The sequence below is a fragment of the Protopterus annectens genome, chromosome 3.part0 (genome assembly GCF_019279795.1).
Source record: "Protopterus annectens isolate FY-2018-M chromosome 3.part0, PAN1.0, whole genome shotgun sequence".
NCBI classification, from domain to species: Eukaryota; Metazoa; Chordata; order Ceratodontiformes; family Protopteridae; genus Protopterus; species Protopterus annectens.
In genome coordinates, this window is record NC_056731.1 from 551,113,158 (window position 1) to 551,132,873 (window position 19,716).

The 19,716-nt window shown below is 41.9% G+C and overlaps 1 protein-coding gene across 2 annotated transcripts in view; it reads left to right on the plus strand.

Moving 5' to 3' along the window:
- MAK (male germ cell associated kinase) overlaps nt 1-19,716 on the plus strand; it is a 1,846,682-nt gene that overhangs the window by 1,287,854 nt on the left and 539,112 nt on the right. The window lies entirely within an intron of this gene.

The following is a 19,716-nucleotide window of genomic DNA, read 5'->3' on the forward strand; positions in this document are numbered from 1 at the left end:
TGTCTGGTTTAGTTTAGATTCACTCCAGGTCTTGCACAGAAAGAACTTTCTTGGCAAATTAATTTAAATGCTATGAGAAAACCAGGACTTGATGACAGTTTGTCTTTGAACTGTATTCTTAGAAGTAGAGCTGAAAGATTATAGTAATCAAACCTTTTTTTGAACTGTTTTTTGAAGTGTTTTAATGTATTTAAGTATTAGTTACTGTTTAACGAACTACACATTTTACTAGAACTGCTTGCTGGCAGCTAACAGTGTAACTAGAGCGTCTATATCACGTTATCGAAATTTTACTACATCGAATCAATAAAGCTCAAACTTTATTGATCAAAGTAGTAAAATATCGAATAACGTAAAAAAAATAAATCAATAAAAAAAAAAACTAACTAGCGTTAGTTGCACCCCCACACCCCCCTACTTAACTACTTAAATATACCAACTCCGAGACCGCACTACATTGAGGTAAACAGAAATCTCCCCCTTACGGAGATTTCTGTTTACCTGCGCGATGTTCTGAACTTTCGACATTGTCGTGCCGACAATATCGTATTCAATATTGTCAGCTTACGACAACGTGAACTAGACCCTAACTAGAGGCAATCAGCTTAAGCAAATGTATCTGAATTCTGATTGGTCATGTAATGATTAGAATGTGTATTTTATCTTCAACACAACTTGCAGTTTTTACCTCTGATGGTGCCTTTAGGTAGAAGGTGAAAGTGCTTAAGATACTGTGTATTTAATAAACTCTCTTGTTTTTTATCGGAAAGTTGGCCCTTATTCCAACTATTTTTGGTATATTTGTGAACAGCTTGCTTATTCTGGAGTGGTGTTTCACTGGAGGAGTTTGGTCTCTGACTAAGTCGCCAAACTTGGAGCAGCTCCACCAAACTGAACACAAACGCGGTGCTTAAATACAAACAAAATTAAACAGTTGTAACACTTACTAGCCAATGAGAGAGCCCAAAACTGAGCCTTTTACCAACAATCCCCAACTCAGATGTGTCCTGGGCTGCACTCGTCTGCTACAAGGGTGCAGGAGGGCCTTCTTAATTTAAGTTGGCTATTTTTTGTGCTCAGTATATCCAAACAGCCTAGGTTCAGCAGATATGAATCTAACCTTTGCTGTGAGATACTGCAGTACTAGGATTTCAAGGTGCAGAAAAAACAAATCGGCAACTACAATAAAATATGGAACATCCGTTAAGCAGAATACAGTTCAAAAAGTGCAATGCAAGCTTTAAATATACTTTTTTTTGTAGATCACAGTGGATGCCTCAGATTTAGTTTATATTCACTCCAGGTCTCTGGTTAAATCACCAAACTCAGTGAAATGCCACCAAACTGAGCCTATAAGCTTCCTCAGAGACTGGATCTACTTGAACAAGAACAGGGGTGTTTGATACACCCTGACATCAGTCATCTTCAAGTGGCTGCCTGGAAGATGAGGTCTTAATTCCCTTTAGGCACCTGTTTTCTAAGAAAATGCAGTAGGTACTAATGGAGGAAAGAACCCTGGCTACTAGAAAATCATGTATTAGCAAATTATAAGGTTTTCTAGTTGGTGCCAGCAACATAACCTGCTGCCATTTGGGGCTAGTTGTCTTGTTTTACAATATTTTTGTGAGTTCACTTAGCCATTTCAACATGTCTGCTCAAGGATATTCCTCTTTCAATGCAGTCTGAGGTCAATATCCCTTGAATGGGATGTTGTACAACAGGTCTCCAAGAAAATCGGTGGCCCCTCCTTGGGATGTTAATTTTGTGTTAGTGAAGCTAACAGTTGCACCATTTGTACCAGTTAATCTGGCTGACTTGAATTTCTTAACATGCAAAACATCGTCACTGTTTGCTGTGACCTCTGCAAGAAGGGTATCTGAATTGCAAGTTCTTATGGTTAGTCAACCCTATCTCATTTTCCACAAGGACTTTGAGAACTCATTTTATTATGCCTAAAGTGGTATCTGAGTTTACTTGCCAAACTATCCATCTTCCTGGTTTCTTTCCTGAACCTAAAAATGAGGGAGAAAGGATACTCTGTACCTTGGATTTCCACAAACAACTCAGGGTACTATCTTGACACAACTTAATCTTACTTTTTTCGGATCAATTTTTCATTTCTTGTGAAGGTAAGAAGAAGGGACAACCTATGTAAAAACAGACTATTTCAAAATGATTGTCTAAGGCTACTACTTTTTGTTACAGTCACCATAACAGAACTATTCCAGGCAAAGTCACGGCCCAGACTACCAGGACCTTGGTTTCATCTATGGCTTTTTGGAAAGGCTTGAATTGTATTCTAGAAGCTGCTACTTGGTCCTCTCTACATACTTTTACAAAGCAATACAAGGTTGATTCCTTCTTTAGGTCCAGGTCAAGCTTTTCTAGGACCATTCTCCAGGGTTCCTAGACTCTTCTTCTTTCACCTCCCAAATGCAGTTAGCTATGTTAATATATGCATACAGTAAAAGCTACTGCAGCAGTGATCAATACAATGAACGTAGTACAGTTGTGTAAGTTGAACTTGCCATAACTGTAAATGTCCGAACGATCACTGCTGCAGCAGCTGTTCTCTCCCTCCAACCCCTTGTTTTTGGTGTGTGTTTTATGCCAGAGTGTGGACATTTATTTATTTGTTGTTCCTAGAGTTGCCCTTCCAGGGCTCAGTCTCCCTCTCTCCACTGGCAGGAAAGGTCTGAAGGGTTTCATGCCCAGACTTGTCTTTTATTCAGCACAGCTGATTGACAGTTTGGGCAGGTGGAAGATGCCCTGAAGCTTTAGAAGCTGGTCAGCTCTTATATTCTTGGCGGGATATATAACCCATTTAACTAAGGCTACTGCATCAGTGATCATTCAAACATGTACTGTTATAGTAAGTTTAACTTACTCAACTGTTCTTTCCTTAAAGTATGCAAAAAATGTAGAGCTAATGTAGCAGAGGGTAGAGTGCAGTAAGTAAAAGGTTTCTTCTCCCACATGTACTGGGACTTCTGAGTCTTCAGCATCTGAGAATAAAAAAATATCGTATGCCAACTTTCAGTATTAGAGAACCAAATCTTGGAAGTTGTGGTGTAATTTGATGCACTGCTGGTGGTTAAGTTTAAAATCATACAGGCAGCTTCATCAGTGCCATTGCTGGATCGGATTACTGCTCAAAACTGTATTAGAAGCAGAAGAATCTGGAACACAATATTCTTGAGAGAAAGCATCTTAAGTCTTACTTGTTGCAGAATGTTCTGTCTTCTCAAATTATAATCATTTCTCCTTCAGTCTGTCCTCTACTTGATGTAGATTGTAAGATATTGGTAAAGCAGATACATTTAGTTTTTTTTTTTAAGTCTTCACTGCCATTGCTGGTGTCATATGGAAACTGACATAAGTCAGAGTTGAGACTTGTACACTCAGTATGTACACCATGACCTTAGAAGGCTTTTAATGTTAGCGAGATAGCAGTTGTGGACACATGAGCAGGGCTCCTTAAAGTCAATCAGTTCTTTAAGCTGCTCTGTCTGTTCAGAAATTAAAACCACTTGATATTCAAGATGTTCTTTGTGTTTCACTGTTGCAGTCATCACATTTGGGTTATCTGCCTGCAGATTGCCCTCAGCCGGCCTGAATACCAGAGTCTTCAGATTCCTGCATCGGAGCATGTCTCTTCTTCCATGACGTCAGGTCGTCAGGGGTATAAAACATGCAGCCGATGCCATTACATCAGTTTTTCTTGCCATACGGTGCCCGAAGCAGAAGCAGTTCGGAAGTGCCAGTTGGCCGACTCCTGAAATTTTCATTTTCGAGTTTCAGATCCGATGTCGTCAGAAAAGATAAGTAACCCATTGGGGATCCTTTTTCTTGCTCCAGCCAATGTCAGTAAAAACTATTCATCATCGGGCTATCTTTGCAGCAAATTACTTTCATACTCAGTCTCAGTACTTCGAAATAGCTTCGTTAAGCCATCCGACTACTGATCTTCTGAAAAAACGTAAGGATAAAGACAGAGACAGACCGCATAGGTCCAAAACTGCCAACGATGCTTCCGTTAAGCTAGTCGCCAGTCCACTGGTACTCAGTGAGGCACTTTCGCAGCCCTTGATATCCGTTACTTCAGATTCGCAGGCCTCTACGGAGACCCATTCAGAGCCCGGTATGTTGCGAGATACTTCTTCGACTATAGAACCTGCGGATGTCTGTACCTTCGACGGGTTCAGAGCCGCTGTGTAGGCACCGGCTTCTGAGGGTGTATTCAGGCCTACAGACTTGCATTTTAAACCAATGCCATCGTCTTCATCCAGGCCTAAAATTCACACCACGTCTAGAAAACCAATGTCTAAACCACAGGCTCAGACCCATATGCCTAAAAAACAAATGTTAGAATGGCTGAAGACCTTATTACCTTAATTAGGGGAAGCCAGCCTTCCCCCTCTAAGAGACCTAGAACTGATTTTCCTTCTGATTCTTCTGATCAGGAATCTAATATTTCTGTTCCCTCTGATTACCAGGATTTGCCCTTATCTACCTATGAGGATTCTGATGCTGAAGATTCCATTCCCTCTGCTTTCCCTCCAGAGGAGTTTTCTTTTGGTGAAACCTTGCCCACTCAGGGAGCATTTCCGCTGGGAAAGCCAGGATTACTCTGACTCCAAAAAGAGACTTAGGGAATTCTTACTCCTTCCTCAACACAGGCCTTTAGCTATCTCTCCTGTTCTGGACATTGTGGATAATGCTTTCTTGGAATCTAGCCTTTCCCCAGACACTTTACCTCCTGCTGCCAGAAAACATGACCGGTATTACAGAGTGCCTGACTCTCTCAAGTTCCTCTTCAAGAATCCTACTGCGGATCCAGAGACCATTTCCCAAGGACCAAAAGGCATTAAGGCTACTGCTGCCAGAAATCCTACCCCTTCTGATAGAGATTCTAGAGCCTTAGAGCCTTAGACAGATGGGGTAAGAAGGTATACACTTCTGCTACTTTGGCCATTAGTGCTTTAAATTGCCAGTTTCATATGTTAAAGTATCAGCAGCATATTATGGGACTACTTAAACAGAAAATGATGTTGACTCCTGACTGTGCTGAACACAAAGAATTACAGGATTTAATGCATTCTGGTAAATGTACTTTGCAATGTGGTTTTGACGCTTTAGAAGCATCTTGCAGGGCTGCTGTCACTGGGTCTATACTTAGAAGGCATGCTTGGCTTAAGGACCAAAACTTTCCAGATCATGTTAAAGCTAAATTACTGGATGTTCCCTTAAACCAAGACCGCCTTTTTGGCAACAGAGCAGAAGTCGTCCTCAAGAGGATGGAGGAAAAAGATAAATCTATGCAAACTTAAAGATTTCCTACAAGTACAACCTCCAAGATTTGGAAGGCATTGGCCTTCAAAGAATTGGTACTTTCCAGTCTCTTCCAGGCCTTCTCAGTCCAAACCCTGGAACAGCAGACCACCTACGTTACAGTCTCAGGCTGTGCACAGACCTAAGCAGTGGGGGGCTCCCACTTCCAAAGCAGGGAGTAGGAAGCCACCCCCCTATGGAAAAATGTGTGAATGACTTGACCTTAACCCTTTCAAGCCCTGCTCTACTGCCTGCTCCCTTAGGAGGAAAGCTCGCCCTGCATGCAAAAAAATGGGAACTCAGTACCCAAGACAAGTGGGTTTTGAACATAGTTTCCCAAGGGTACAGATTCCACTTCCCCACACTACCAACCCCAAACGGTTGTCCAGACCTACCCCCAGATCAGTGGGCAGAGGCCCAAAAGCAGGTTCTCTCTCTTCTAAGTATCAGGGCTATTCAGCCTGTCCCAGCAGAACTAAGGGGACAAGATTTTTATTCAAGACTTTCCCTGGTACCCAGAAAAGACAGCTCCTAGCGTCCTATCCTGGACCTCTCTATTCTAAACACCTTTCTAGTAATTCCAAAATTCAAAATGCTAACACTTCAACAGCTTCTTCCTTTGCTAGGCAAAGATGCCTGTCTGGCAACCTTAGACTTAAAGGAAGCTTACCTGCACATCCCAATAAGGGAATCTTGCAAGAAATACCTTCACTTCAGGGCAGGCTCCATGCACTATCAGTTCTCTGCACTTCCCTTTGTCTTATCTAGTGCGCCCAGGGTATTCACAAAGTGTCTAACTCCAGCCATTGCATTTTGCAGGCAGAGAAATATTCAAATATACCCATACTTGGACGATTGTCTGATTCAAGCAGAAAGCCAGGACTTGCTATTACATCATCTGGCATTCATAAAGAAACTTCTAACCTCACTGGGGTACAACATAAACGAAAAGAAATCTCACCTAGTACCCTGCCAACAGATTGTATTTCTGGGAGCAAGCTTGAACACAACTTTCCAGATGGCTTTCCTAAATCCGGAGAAACAAGTTTATTTGACAACTTACTTCAAACTATTGGCCACAAAACCTCAGCTATCTGCAAGGAAAATTCTGCAAGCCCTGGGTTCATGGCCTCTTGCATTCTACTAATTCCATATGCAAGACTGCATATGAGGAAACTACAGTGGTATCACCATTCTCAGGACCTGGAAGCATTCCTTGTATAAAGACAGAGTTCCTTTGGTGGGCAGAGGCCTGCTACCACAACAAGGGGCTCCCTTTCACTCTACCCCCTACCGCCCAAACCCTAACAACAGACGCATCAGACTATGCATGGGAGCTCACTTGGCAGGGCAGTGCATTCAGGGCAAATGAAACCCTGAGACAGATGCACCTGCATATTAATCAAAAAGAAATATTAGCTGTACAGAATTCCCTGACACTCTTCAAAGACCGCATTCTTCCAGGACAACTATTGGTAAAGACAGACAACACCACAGTTATGTGGTACATAAACAAGCAGTGGGGAACCTACTAGTACCCTCTCTGCAGACTAGCTATGGCTCTGTGGAACACAGCTTTGAGCTACCAAGTGCACCTACAAGCTCAATTCCTGCCAGGCAAGCTAAATTCACTGGCAGACGACTTAAGCAGAAATCTCATGGACCCACATGAATGGAAACTAGAACCAAAAATGTTCAACCTCTTGAGGCACAAATTAGGGATTCCAGAGGTAGATCTGTTTGCCTCCCCTCAGAACTACCAGCTGGACAGATTCTGCACAAGGACTCCCAACAGTCTAGCTTAGAAAGTGGATGCCCTGTCCTTTCCCTGGGAAAGTATCTCGGTTTATGCCTTTCCTCCTCTGCCTCTCCTCTCGAAGGTTCTGCTAAAGATCAAACATGACAAGCCAAGGACAATACTGATTGCACCAGACTGGCCACACCAGCACTGGTACCCTCTCTTCCACAATATGACACTGCTGGAACCATGGCACCTGCCTCGGACCCCTTCCCTGCTGTTCCAGCAGGCGGGCCAGATTCTGCACCCTCAGCTTCAAACCCTGAACCTTGCAGCCTGGCTTATTCCTTGAGCTCTCCAATAGCATCCCTCAGTAAGCAGGTGCTAGATGTCATTCTGGAGGCAAGGAAGCCTAGTACTAGAAAATCCTATGCTGAAAAGTGGAAAAGATACTGTTCCTGGAGCCAGACTCAGGGGATGGGCATAATGGTGCCCAGCTTACCTCATATTCTTTGGTACTTAACAGAAATGATCCACAAGGGCCTATCCTTCTCGTCCATTAAGATTCATGTCTCTGCCATTTCAGCACATTATAATACTGAGCCACTCCTATTCTCTCACCCCCTGCTAAAACAATTCCTTAGAGGGGCCAAAAATTTAAGACCCCCCCAGGAGAGCCCCCACTCCAGCCTGGGACCTTAACTTTGTACTGGAAAAGCTTACTACCTCCCCCCCTCTTGAGCCAGCTGCTACAGCAGACTTGAAATTGCTTTGCTGGAAAACAGCCTTCCTTCTAGCCATCACTTCAGCAAGAAGAGTGTCTGAATTACAGGCCCTCGTGGCAGTGGAACCCTTCATTATATTCCATGGAGACAGGGTTTCCCTCAGGACCAATCCTTCCTTTATGCCCAAGGTGGTGTCTAGTGTGGCCCTAAATCAGTCCATTCATTTGTCTACTTTTTTTCCCTAATCCACAAAACAAAGGGGAATGAATACTGCACTCTCTGGAAGTGCACAGACAACTTAGATTTTATTTGGACAGGACTAAGCCTCTCAGAAAATCTGAACAGCTGCTAGTTGGCTTTGCTGCAGGGGCAGAGGGGAAGGCCATTTGAAAGCAAACCATTTCCAAATGGATAGCCCATTGCATTCATTTCTGCTACAAGCACCATGGAAAAACTACCCCACAAGGGATAAGATCACATTCCGCCAGGGCTGCATCTACCTCTGCAGCCTTTCTCAGAGGAGTCCCTACCAGGGATATCCTAGAAGCTGCTACCTGGAGTTCTGTACATTCTTTCATCAAGCATTACCACATGCCTATTTTTTCTAAATCCAGAGCTGGTTTTGCCACTGCAGTCTTGCAGGGGTTAATAGCTGGGCCTAATGCTCTTTAACTTCCTCCTCCCTTCCTTAGCTTTGGGAATCAACCCAAATATGATGACTGCAACAGTGAAACACGAAGAATATAGTACAGTTGTGTACATTTACCATAAATGTAGATGTTCGATTGTATTCACTGTTGCAATCCTAGCTACCCTCCCTCCAGCCCCCTGACTTCTCTTGGCTCTACCTTTCCTTCTTGTTTGATATATTTAAATTTTTTTGGTGTATTTGCGTTTTGTTGGAGGTGTAACATAACATATAATTGCTTCCCATTGTGGGGGCACCTGATATCTGGGGCAACAAAAACTGATGTAATGGCATCGGCTGCATGTTTTATACCCCTGACGACCTGACGTCATGGAAGAAGAGACAGCATCCATTGCAGGAGTCCGAAGACTCTGGTATTCAGGCCGGCTGAGGGCTACCTGCAGGCAGATAACCCAAATGTGATGACTGCAACAGTGAATACACTTGAACATCTACATTTATTGGAAGTGTACACAACTGTACTTTGTGTTACTTACTCAGTGGAGTTAGTTGCAAGTCAGAGTGAGACTGTCATGGTTTGCTGCACTCCATTGTTAAGGGGCCCAAAAAAAAAATCATATGACTGAATGTTGTTCACATAACCAGTAGTTTGGAAGCAATACAAATTAAGTTGATAAATTTGATTGGCTTTTTTGTTGACTATCTAACATGATTAAGAGTGGCTACATTTGATGATATAATGTGTCCAGATGTCAAGTTCAAAGCCAGAAAACTTGTCAGACAGAAAATGTGCATGTTTCAAGATAAGACAAGGGAGGCAGTGAAGCATTTGGAACACACTGAAAATCTGTTAATAGAAATGGATGACAGGTCAAAGAAAACAGAATGTAAGATTGTATGGAGCCTGGGAAGAGGTGAAAAAAAATTAACTTGTTGGATATCTGAAAAACAAGATGGGAGAGTGGATTGGCTTTGTGGAAGCCTTCCTGTCAGTGTAATCAAAGTTAAGGAAAGCAAACTAAGACCTATTCTGATTTAATACTTGACCTGTTATGAAAAAGAACAATATTTTATTGGAGCTGTGGTAGGTGGGCATAGAGGTGTTTATGGAGGGGAGACCTGTGTTTATAAAGTCTGCTGAGGAAAATCTTTCACTGTTTTATTTTTCTAAGGAGAACCAGTGTTATTGTAGTGAAAATAGTTTTATTTGTGCTAGGAAATTATTTTGTGTGGATTGAGTACTGTGAATGTTTGTGGAAATAATTTGTGATTTAATCTGTTTGCTGGATTTTATTATTTTTTTCTTGTATAGATTTTTTTGTGTTGGGGATGGACTGATGCTTTTGGGAAGAGAGGGATTTTTTCCATCTCAAAACCAATTTACTGATTCTTGCAGGCTATGTTAACCACCTTTGGAGTAGGCTTGACCTATGGAGCAGTTAATAGTTTCCATGGTTGTTTCCTCCCCCATCCATAAGAAAAAAAATTGTTATGGAGTCTTTGAGTGTCAGGCTGGATACTACTCTGCCTCAACTACTGAGGGGTGGCTCTGCTCTGGCTGGTTTTGGCTCCTCAGACCATTTTTGTTTTCCTCTGGTCCTTTTAGTGTAAGTACCTGCAGCCATTAAGATTTGTGTGATAGACATGTCCTTTGCAGCTGTGGAATTGCTTTTTTGTGGGCAAGGTAGAACATGTCTTGTCAGTTATGGGGAAGAGGCTGGTGTTAGGATCCCCCTTTGCCCAGAAAGAAGCTTGAGCTCTGGGAGAGTATGTCTGCATTAGATCATTCTTTTTTCAGGGATTTTCCCATGAAAAGAAAACAAAAAAGTAAAATATATATAGTTTCTCCTGTCTCTATTTTCTATAGATAGGGAAGACGTGCTGGGATTTGCCAGGAAATTGATTTCTACCTTTTCTGTGCCTGATTCATTTTAAGTTAAAAACTAGAGTCCCCTCTCTTTGATTATTATGCTTCAGGACTCCATTCTTAAGTTGCATAGTATGATTCTGAGGAAAGTTTGTCTTCGGATTTCTTTGTAGAACAGCTGTCTGTTTCTTATTACTTACTGTATCTATAATTAAATAACTTTTTAATTGGGGATAGAATGGTGTTCCTGTCATGATTTTTTACAGTTGGGTATTCCTTGACCAGCAGCTGTATCTCCAGTTTTGTCTGTTCTGGAGAATGTTTTCCTAACAGCTTGTAGATTTCTTGGCAGTCAACCTCCTGTTTCTAAGAACGTTTATAGGTTAAATAAGGCTCTCCAGGCCCACAAATGCTTATTTTCTAATCCTAAATCATATCCTCTGGTGGTTTCCTTATCTAAAACTGTTTCCACTAGATAAATTGCTAATGCTAATCCCACTCCTTCTAATAAGAATGCAGTGATGTTCATAAGGATCATTTGCATATATCCCATGTGCCTCTGACGCAAGAGGTTTGGGAGGTCACTTATTGGAAGTTCTAGCTTTGCTGGAGATTTTATTTTGTTTTTACTGATTGTTTTTTCAGTGACCTTCTCATTCATTGTTTTAGTTTGTTGTTTGGGATATTTTTGCAGTGACCCTAATAAGAATGGACATTAGCTGGGTATAACAGCCCTGTGTTTCTAATAATTAATCAAACATTCTGCTTGTGCTGTGCCACTGAGCTAGTGGGGTTTTGTTTTATTGATCAGCACTTAGATTTGAATTCAGTTGTCCATTAAAATGATGAAACAAGTCATGGGCATTCAGAATTACCAATTAACTGAAACACCTGATGTTCATAAGGATCATTTGCATATATCCCATGTGCCACTGACACAAGAGGTTTGGGAGATCACTTATTGGAAGTTCTAGCTTTGCTGGAGTTTTCATTTTGTTTTCAGAAAAGCTTTTAACAAATTTTGCTTGGGGGGTGTTATTCTACTGCTACTTTACCATAAACTGCCAGCCTCATATTTTAAAGTTTTTACTTCTGCAAAAGGTAACTGTCAGCTTTCCATCTTACAAGGTGAAACATTTGTTGAATGCCTCTTTTGTTTCTTTTTCTCATGCGGTTAGGCATGCCTTAAAGTCTGTCTGAAACAAAGTCATTCAACAGGGTTGCACTTGGGAGTGGGAGATGTTCATAATTTCCTCTGTTGCAATATCTTTTAGGCTGTATCTTGCACAAGATATAACTGGATAGCTTCCAAAAGCTTTGACTTCCTCCCGTACTTCAAATCTAACTGCTGATTGGTCATCCCTGAGATGGGGAAATCAGCTGTCAGAGTGGAAGTTCTCCAGTAATTTCTTGCTACCTTGTGAAGAAGCAGCTCAGAGGCTTCACAAGAGTAGCAGCCAGCACATCAGCTCCCCTTTGGGAACCCTTTTAAATAGAAAATGTAATAATTTATTATATGTGTATAGAATATTTACATTATGTATATAGATAGATACATGTACAAAATATGCACATATAAAGATATGTATTTTTTTTTTACTTACTTTAGCTGTTCTGACACTTTACGAAATCCAGTATTTCTTTAATATTGTAAGTTTCTTATCAAGGACCATTATGTTTGGCTTTTGCTAATTTGGGGGTATATTTGTCATGAAAATGTACTACTTTTGTGAATATTTATATATTTAAACAAATGTTTTGTGAGTAGAAGTTATTTATTTGAGCAGGGAATACTATGGGTGTTGCAGTACTTGGGCTTACAGGCTGACATTGTGACAACTTACTTGCATTTTTTTTCTGTCAGTCTAATTTTGTTGTAATGGGTTTCTAACAGGAATTTAGTTTGCTGCTTATGCATTACAGTGTTTTGGGTACTTTTTGTATATGCAAAAGTATAAGTGTGATATCTGTGCCAGTGATTTGGCAACTTACCTTCCTAATGACTATTTCAGCATTTCTGACCACATCTGAAGTAACCACCTGATTCACCGCATGGATACCGCTTCTGTTGGTCTGACCTCTGTAGTTCTGTGAAGAAAAAATAACTTACCAAAGAGCCCTTGCCAACTCTAAAGGCCCAGTGTTCTACTCAGCTGATGGTGGGTGACTCTGTAGTGGGCAGTTGTCATTTCTCAGACCACTCACTTACCTCTCCTGCTTCCTCTGATGTAGCCCTTTTAGCTACCATGTACTGGGGGTTAACCTTTGTAGATCAGTATGTGTACAGCTTTAAGAATCCTGAAGAAATGAATAATTGGACGGAACTCCGTCCAAGCTACTGAAAGAAGGCTGTGAGTGATACTGGACTCGAATAGGATGTAGAAAAACAAATTTAATGCAAAAAAATGCTCGAAAAGCACATACACTTCAATAAAATCATGTAGTTTTTAAAAAACAGTGGTAAGCGCTTTCATCTGCTACATGCAGACTTCATCAGACCAGGTGACACAATCAGTACTGCTGTTTTTAAGTACTTTTTGGCGATAAACTTTCAAGCTGCAAAAATACATTTAACCCTTGCATCTACATATGAAAATGCTCTGCATACATTTATAGAGCCAATCCATCAATTGTTTAAACCAAATAGCAAACGACAAAGTCATAACACTGTAACAATATCTTATCAAACTTTGATGTGAATACATTCTGTATATAAAATAACTAACTTCATACCTAGTAGTTAGTTATTTTATATACAGAATGTGTTCACATCAAAGTTTGTTAAGATATTGTTACAGTGTTATGACTTTGTCATGTGCTGATGTTCTTCGTTCCACATTGCTGCAGTCCTTACTATTGGGTAGTCCGCTGTCCAGTCGGCCCGAATACCAGAGTATATGGCTGACGTCGGTCAGGGCGCATTAGACTGACGTCAGTACGTCAGGGTACTAATGCGCATGACCGACGTCATATCCTCAGTCTTTTATGCCGCATGGTCCGATGCAGAAGCAGTTTTGCGAGTGCAGGTTGGCGTTCTGAAATATTTCCGAAACCGGAGTTTCAGACCGAATCAGAGTTGGCTAAGTAGCCCGTTGGGGAACATTTTGGTTTTTCTTGCCTCAGTATTTAACCGGATGTCAGAAAAAGTGAATAACTGTATTTCTTGTGGGAAACAGATACCTCATAGGGATTACCATACCTTGTGTATACCTTGTTTAGGGCCTGAGCACGACGTTGTTGGTTGCCGCTCTTGTGCTAGGTTTAACAAACGCACTATTAAGAGGAGGTTAGACTGTGCCAGGTTAGTGTTTGGGAAGCGTTGCAATTATAAAATGCCGTCGGATGCTCCGGCCCGCTTCGTCAAGAAGCGCAAGGACAAAACAGCGAAGCCTAGGGTTGATGAACCGCAGTCCCGGACGCCGGTTCTTTAGAAGGCTCAGTGGAGCCAGAGGTTTTGCCAGGAGTTTCTATGGAGTCTCAGGCAGAAACTTTACTGTTACAGGATGTGCCTTCTCAGGAGGTAGGCCAGGCTGAGGGGGCTTCGCAGGTAACTGTTCTTCCCTCTCTTCCCAAGGTAGTTAGAGCCTCTCCTTCTGTTGCCAAAACTTCTTTGAGAGGTAGGCCAAGTTCAGCTTCAGTGGGGGCTTCTCCTAGCATTTCGGGTTCTGTACCTAAGAAACATATGCTTAAAATGGCAGAAGATTTGATTACTATGATTAGAGGTTCTATGCGGCCGCCTGATAAGAGGCCCAGGGTGGAACCGAGTTTGATAGTTTTGAACAGTGTTCAGAGGCTTCTGAGTCTTCTGTGGAAGATTTGCAGGAGTATCCTCCTTATTCTGATTCTGATGTGGATGATTCCACTCCTACAGCTTCTCCTCCTAAGGATTTCTCATTTTCAGAGACTCTGCATTCCATGAGGGAGCACTTTAAATGGGAAGGCCAGGATTACTCTGATTCCAGGAAAAGGCTTAGGGAATTCTTGTTTTTACCCCAGCATAGGCCCTTAGCTATACCTCCTGTGTTGAATGTGGTGGAAGATGTTTTTGCAGAGGCTTCCCTGTACCCTGACTCTTTGCCTCCTGCTCCTGTTAAACCCGATAGGTACTATAGGGTGCCTGAAGCTCATAAGTATTTGTTTAAGAGTCCTAGGGCGGACCCAGAAACTGTTTCTCAGGGGCCTAAAGGTGTTAAGGCCTCTGTGGTTAAAAATCCTGTTCCCACTGATAAAGAGGCAAGGGCTTTGGATAGGTGGGGAAAGAAAGTGTATACTTCTTCCACTCTAGCCATGAGAGCGTTGAATTGTCAGTTTCACATGCTAAAATATCAAAATTATCTCCTTTCACAATTGAAATCTAAGGTGGATGCTTTGGCGGAAGGTATTGAGTGTAAAGAGTTGCTGGATTTGGTTCATGTGTCTGAACAAGTGGGTAAGCATTCTTTGCAATGTGGTTTTGATGCTGTACAGGCCTCCTCGAGGGTGGCTGCCACTAGTTCTGTTCTTCGCAGGCATGCCTGGTTGAGGGATCAGAATTTAGCTGAGCATGTTAAGACAAGGATTTTGGATGCTCCTTTACAGTCTGATGTGTTGTTTGGTTCGCCTGTGGAAGCAGTTTTAAAGAAAATGGAGGACAAAGCTAAGTCTATGCAAACTGTTAAAGATTTTTTGCAGGTGCAGCCACTGAAGTTTAGTAGAAATTGGCCTGCTAAGGGGTGGACATATCCTGCTTATGATTCCCAGTCTAGGGGTAGGTCTAGACGTGGTAGGGGCAGAGCTCAAGGTTCTTTTAGGCCTAGAACAGGAGTTCACCTGCTCAGACTTCTGGTGAGGGCAGGGGTCAGTCCTTTCGTAAACAGACCCAATGACCTGCCTTTTCAGCTGCCAGTAGATTCTCGTCTGGTAGCTCCTTTGGGAGGAAGACTGTCTCTTTTCAAAGAAAATTGGGATTTAATTACTCAAGACAGATGGGTGTTGGATATCATTCACCACGGTTACAGGTTTTATTTCCATACAATGCCTCCTTTCAAAGGCATGCCAGACGTTCCTCCTCCACAAAGAAAAGAGGCTCACAAGCAAATTTCTCAGTTACTCCAGATGGGGCCATTCAGCCAGTTCCTGTATCAGAAAGGGGCCTAGGATTTTATTCTCGCCTGTTCCTAGTACCAAAGAAGGGGAACACGTGGAGACCAATTTTGGATTTATCTCTCCTCAACACTTATCTGGACATTCCCAAGTTCAAGATGTTGACGTTACAACAGCTTTTACCTCTGCTGGGCAAAGATCACTGGATGGTAACTTTAGATCTCAAGGAAGCTTACCTTCATGTGCCTATAAGGCTAAGTTGCAGGAAGTATCTGCGGTTTCGAGCTGGAAATTCTCATTATCAGTTCTCTGCATTGCCCTTTGGCTTATCTACTGCCCAGAGTATTCACAAAGGTTCTGGCTCCAGTGATAGCTTACTTCAGGCTACAAGGAATTCAAATCTATCCTTACTTGGACGACTGCCTGATTCTGGCTCAAGAAAAGGAAGACCTTCTACAGCATCTGGAATATGTTATAGCAGTGCTAAGATGCCTAGGGTATTCTGTGAACGAAATAAAGTCCAGTCTAGTACCCTCTCAAGACATGTGCTTTCTGGGTGTGAGACTGAATACAGCAGCCCAGATGGCCTTTTTAACCCCGGACAAACAAAAGAGTCTATCACTTTACTTCCATCAACTATCTCATCAGTCCGTGCTGACTGCAAGGACAGTCCTTCAAGCATTAGGGTTCATGGCATCTTGTATTCTGGTGCTTCCCAATGCCAAACTGCATATGAGGAAGCTACAATGGTATCTCAAAATGTATGGACACAGCACTGCCAGGATTTGGACACTGTCATTCAAATAATACCTTGCCTTCAAAAAGAATTTTTGTGGTGGGCTCAGGAATGTCACCTAAACAAGGGACTCTCTGTGACCCGGCCAGAGGCGAGTCAGATTTTAACGACAGATGCCTCGGACATTGCTTGGGGAGCTCATCTAAATGGAAAGTGGATACAAGACAAGTGGCCTGCCAGACTACAGCATCTACATATCAACATGAAGGAGATGTTAGCAGTCCAGTTTGCATTAATGGCTTTCAAGGAGTTACTTCTTCCAGGGCAGGTGTTGATTCTAACAGACAACACAACTGTCATGTGGTACATCAACAAGCAAGGGGAACACATTCTTATCCTCTATGCAGGCAAGCAATGATTTTATGGGAGACTGCGCTAAGCTTGCAACTAACTCTTCAGGCAAGGTTTCTGCCGAGCACAGAACTCCTTAGCAGATGTGTTAAGCAGACAAATCATGGATCCCCACGAGTGGAAACTGGATCTTCATGTATTTCAGAAATTGACAGTGTCATGGGGAACTCCAGACATAGATCTGTTCGCTTCTCCACTAAACCACCAGCTGCCAAAGTATTGCACAAAGGGGTTTCATCACACAGCTTGGAAAGTGGATGCTCTGTCTTTCAGTTGGAAAAACCTTCATGTGTATGCCTTTCCACCTCTGCCTCTTCTTCCAAAGGTACTATTAAAGGTCAGACAAGACAGGCCAAGGATGATTTTGATAGCTCCAGATTGGCCTCGCAACACTGGTACCCACTACTACGGAGTCTGGTAAAGAAGCCTCCATGGCCTTTACCTCTGATTCCTCATCTGTTATCTCAGAAGGACGGTCATCTGCTCAATGTCAAGCTTCACTCTCTTCATCTAACAGCCTGGCATATTCTGTGTTGAAACACAGCAGGTCTCAACTTCCTCAACAAGTTTTAAATGTGATTATGGAAGCTAGAAGACCTAGTACAAGGAAAGTGTACGCAGAAAAATGGAAGAGATTTTTATTTTGGAGTACAGCAAAGAATTTGGAGATTTCTGAGCCTAATTTGAGTGTGGCTCTTCAATATCTTACTGAGTTATTGGACAAAGGTTTGTCCTTCTCTTCCATTAAGATTCATGCTGCAGCAATTTCAGCTCACTATGATTGTGACCCACCATTGTTTTCGCATCCTTTGTTCAAGCAGTTTCTTAGAGGGGCAAAGAATATAAGACCCCCACGAGAGCTCCTACTCCTGCTTGGGATCTCAATTTTGTGTTGGAAAACTTACTCTACAACCTTTTGAGCCTGCGGCTACTGCTGAATTGAAATACTTGTCATGGAAGACTGCTTTTCTGTTGGCTATTACTTCTGCAAGAAGGGTGTCTGAGTTGCAGGCCCTTATGGCAGTAGAGCCCTTTTGATTTTCCATAAGGATAGGGTATCATTACGTACTAATCCTTCCTTTATGCCTAAGGTGGTTTCTAGTGTGGCTTTAAACCAAACTATTCATTTGCCTACTTTTATGCAGACCCCCAAAATAAAGGGGAAAAGATTTTGCACACTTTAGATGTACACAGGCAATTGCGTTATTATTTAAGCAGGACTAAGGATTTTAGGCAGTCTCAGCAGTTGTTTGTTTCTTTTGCTTTGAGTTCAGGGCAAGCCTGTGTCAAAACAAACTATTTCTAGGTGGATTGGCTTTTGCATTGCATTTTGTTATTCCCATCATGGCAAGGAGATTCCAGCTGGGATTAGGCCTCATTCCACTAGGGCTACTGCCACTTCAACAGCATTTCTAAGGGGTGGCAACTAAGGATATTTTGGAGGCAGCTACTTGGAGTTCAGTGCATACTTTCTCTAAGCATTATCACCTTCCTATCTACTCTAAGTCTAGGGCTGGTTTTGCCACAGCTGTTTTGCAGGGCATGTTGTCAGCTCCTACTTCTTTATGATTTGCCAGCCTCCCTTACCTCTGCTTTGGGATTCTACCCAATAGTAAGGACTGCAGCAATGTGGAACGAAGAACATAGTACAGTTTTGTACCTACCATAAATGTAGATGTTCGAGGATCCACATTGCTGCAGTCCAATTTCTCCCTCCTTCCCTCTGTGTTTAGGGGTGGTTGTGTAGGTGAGGTTATATGTTGATATTTTTGTATATATTGTACATAATTTTGGTGCAGGTATTTTGGCCTTGTCTTTTTAGGGTCTTCTGACATCTGGGGCAAGAAAAGACTGAGGATATGACGTCGGTCATGCGCATTAGTACCCTGACGTACTGACGTCAGTCTAATGCGCCCTGACCGACGTCAGCCATATACTCTGGTATTCGGGCCGACTGGACAGCGGACTACCCAATAGTAAGGACTGCAGCAATGTGGATCCTCGAACATCTACATTTATGGTAGGTACAAAACTGTACTTTTGGTTTAAACAATTGATGGATTGGCTCTATAAATGTATGCAGAGCATTTTCATATGTAGATGCAAGGGTTAAATGTATTTTTGCAGTTTGAAAGTTGGAGCCAAAAAGTACTTAAAAACAGCGGTACTGATTGTGTCACCTGGTCTGTTGAAGTCTGCATGTAGCAGATGAAAGCGCTTACCACTGTTTTTTAAAAACTACTTGATTTTATTGAAGTGTATGAGCTTTTCGAGCATTTGTGTGCATTAAATTTGTTTTTTTACATCCTATTCGAGTCCGGTATCACTCACAGCTTTCTTTCAGTAGCTTGGACGGAGTTCCATCCAATTATTCGTTTCTTCAGGTGTTGTATCCAGTGTTTTGGTGGAAGAGCTTTAAGAAGCTTTTTAGGGGCTTGCACAAGTCTATAAATACTGAGCATATGCGAGCCTGACCATTTTGTAATTAGCTGTTGAGATGTAAGCATGTATGCCTGTATAGTCTGTCAGTTAATCAGTTTTTTTATATTTTGTAATACTGCTATCCATCCTGATGTTTCTGTGTAATAAAACATATAAATGAACTATCCCACCTGTTCATCATCTGTACTAGAGAGAGGGACAAGCGACATGGTGTCAGAAGTGGCATGTCTAAAAAGGACATGGTGTCAGACTGGGATCCAGAAATCGAGATTCCGGACCGAGAAGGCACTTTAAGACTGGAGGAATATACAGGCATGAAATATCCCTACTGCACATATAACTCACAAAACAGGTCAGAAACTAATTTCAGGTATTAAAACCTGCTCAAACTATTTTTATTTCCAAAATATGAAAGGAGGCATTCTGAACGCTCTAAATGAATTTCAGAATAACAGAAATATTCAATACTATGATATATAAACAGAAATATTCTAAATAACTACGGAAAATGTTTGAAGGGAAGTCCGAATTGCATGAAATGAATAAAATAAGAGAAATGACTGCAGTTGTCCCTAAGCACTACTTTTTTGCATTATTCAAAACTGTTTGAGTTGTCTGAAGTGTATGAAGTGTTTGCATGTTTGTGCAGTATTACAGTAGTACAGTTAATTCACAGAATACAGCCATTACAGAGCATATTTTTGCAAAGTACAGTATTTCGAAGAGTTTATTGTG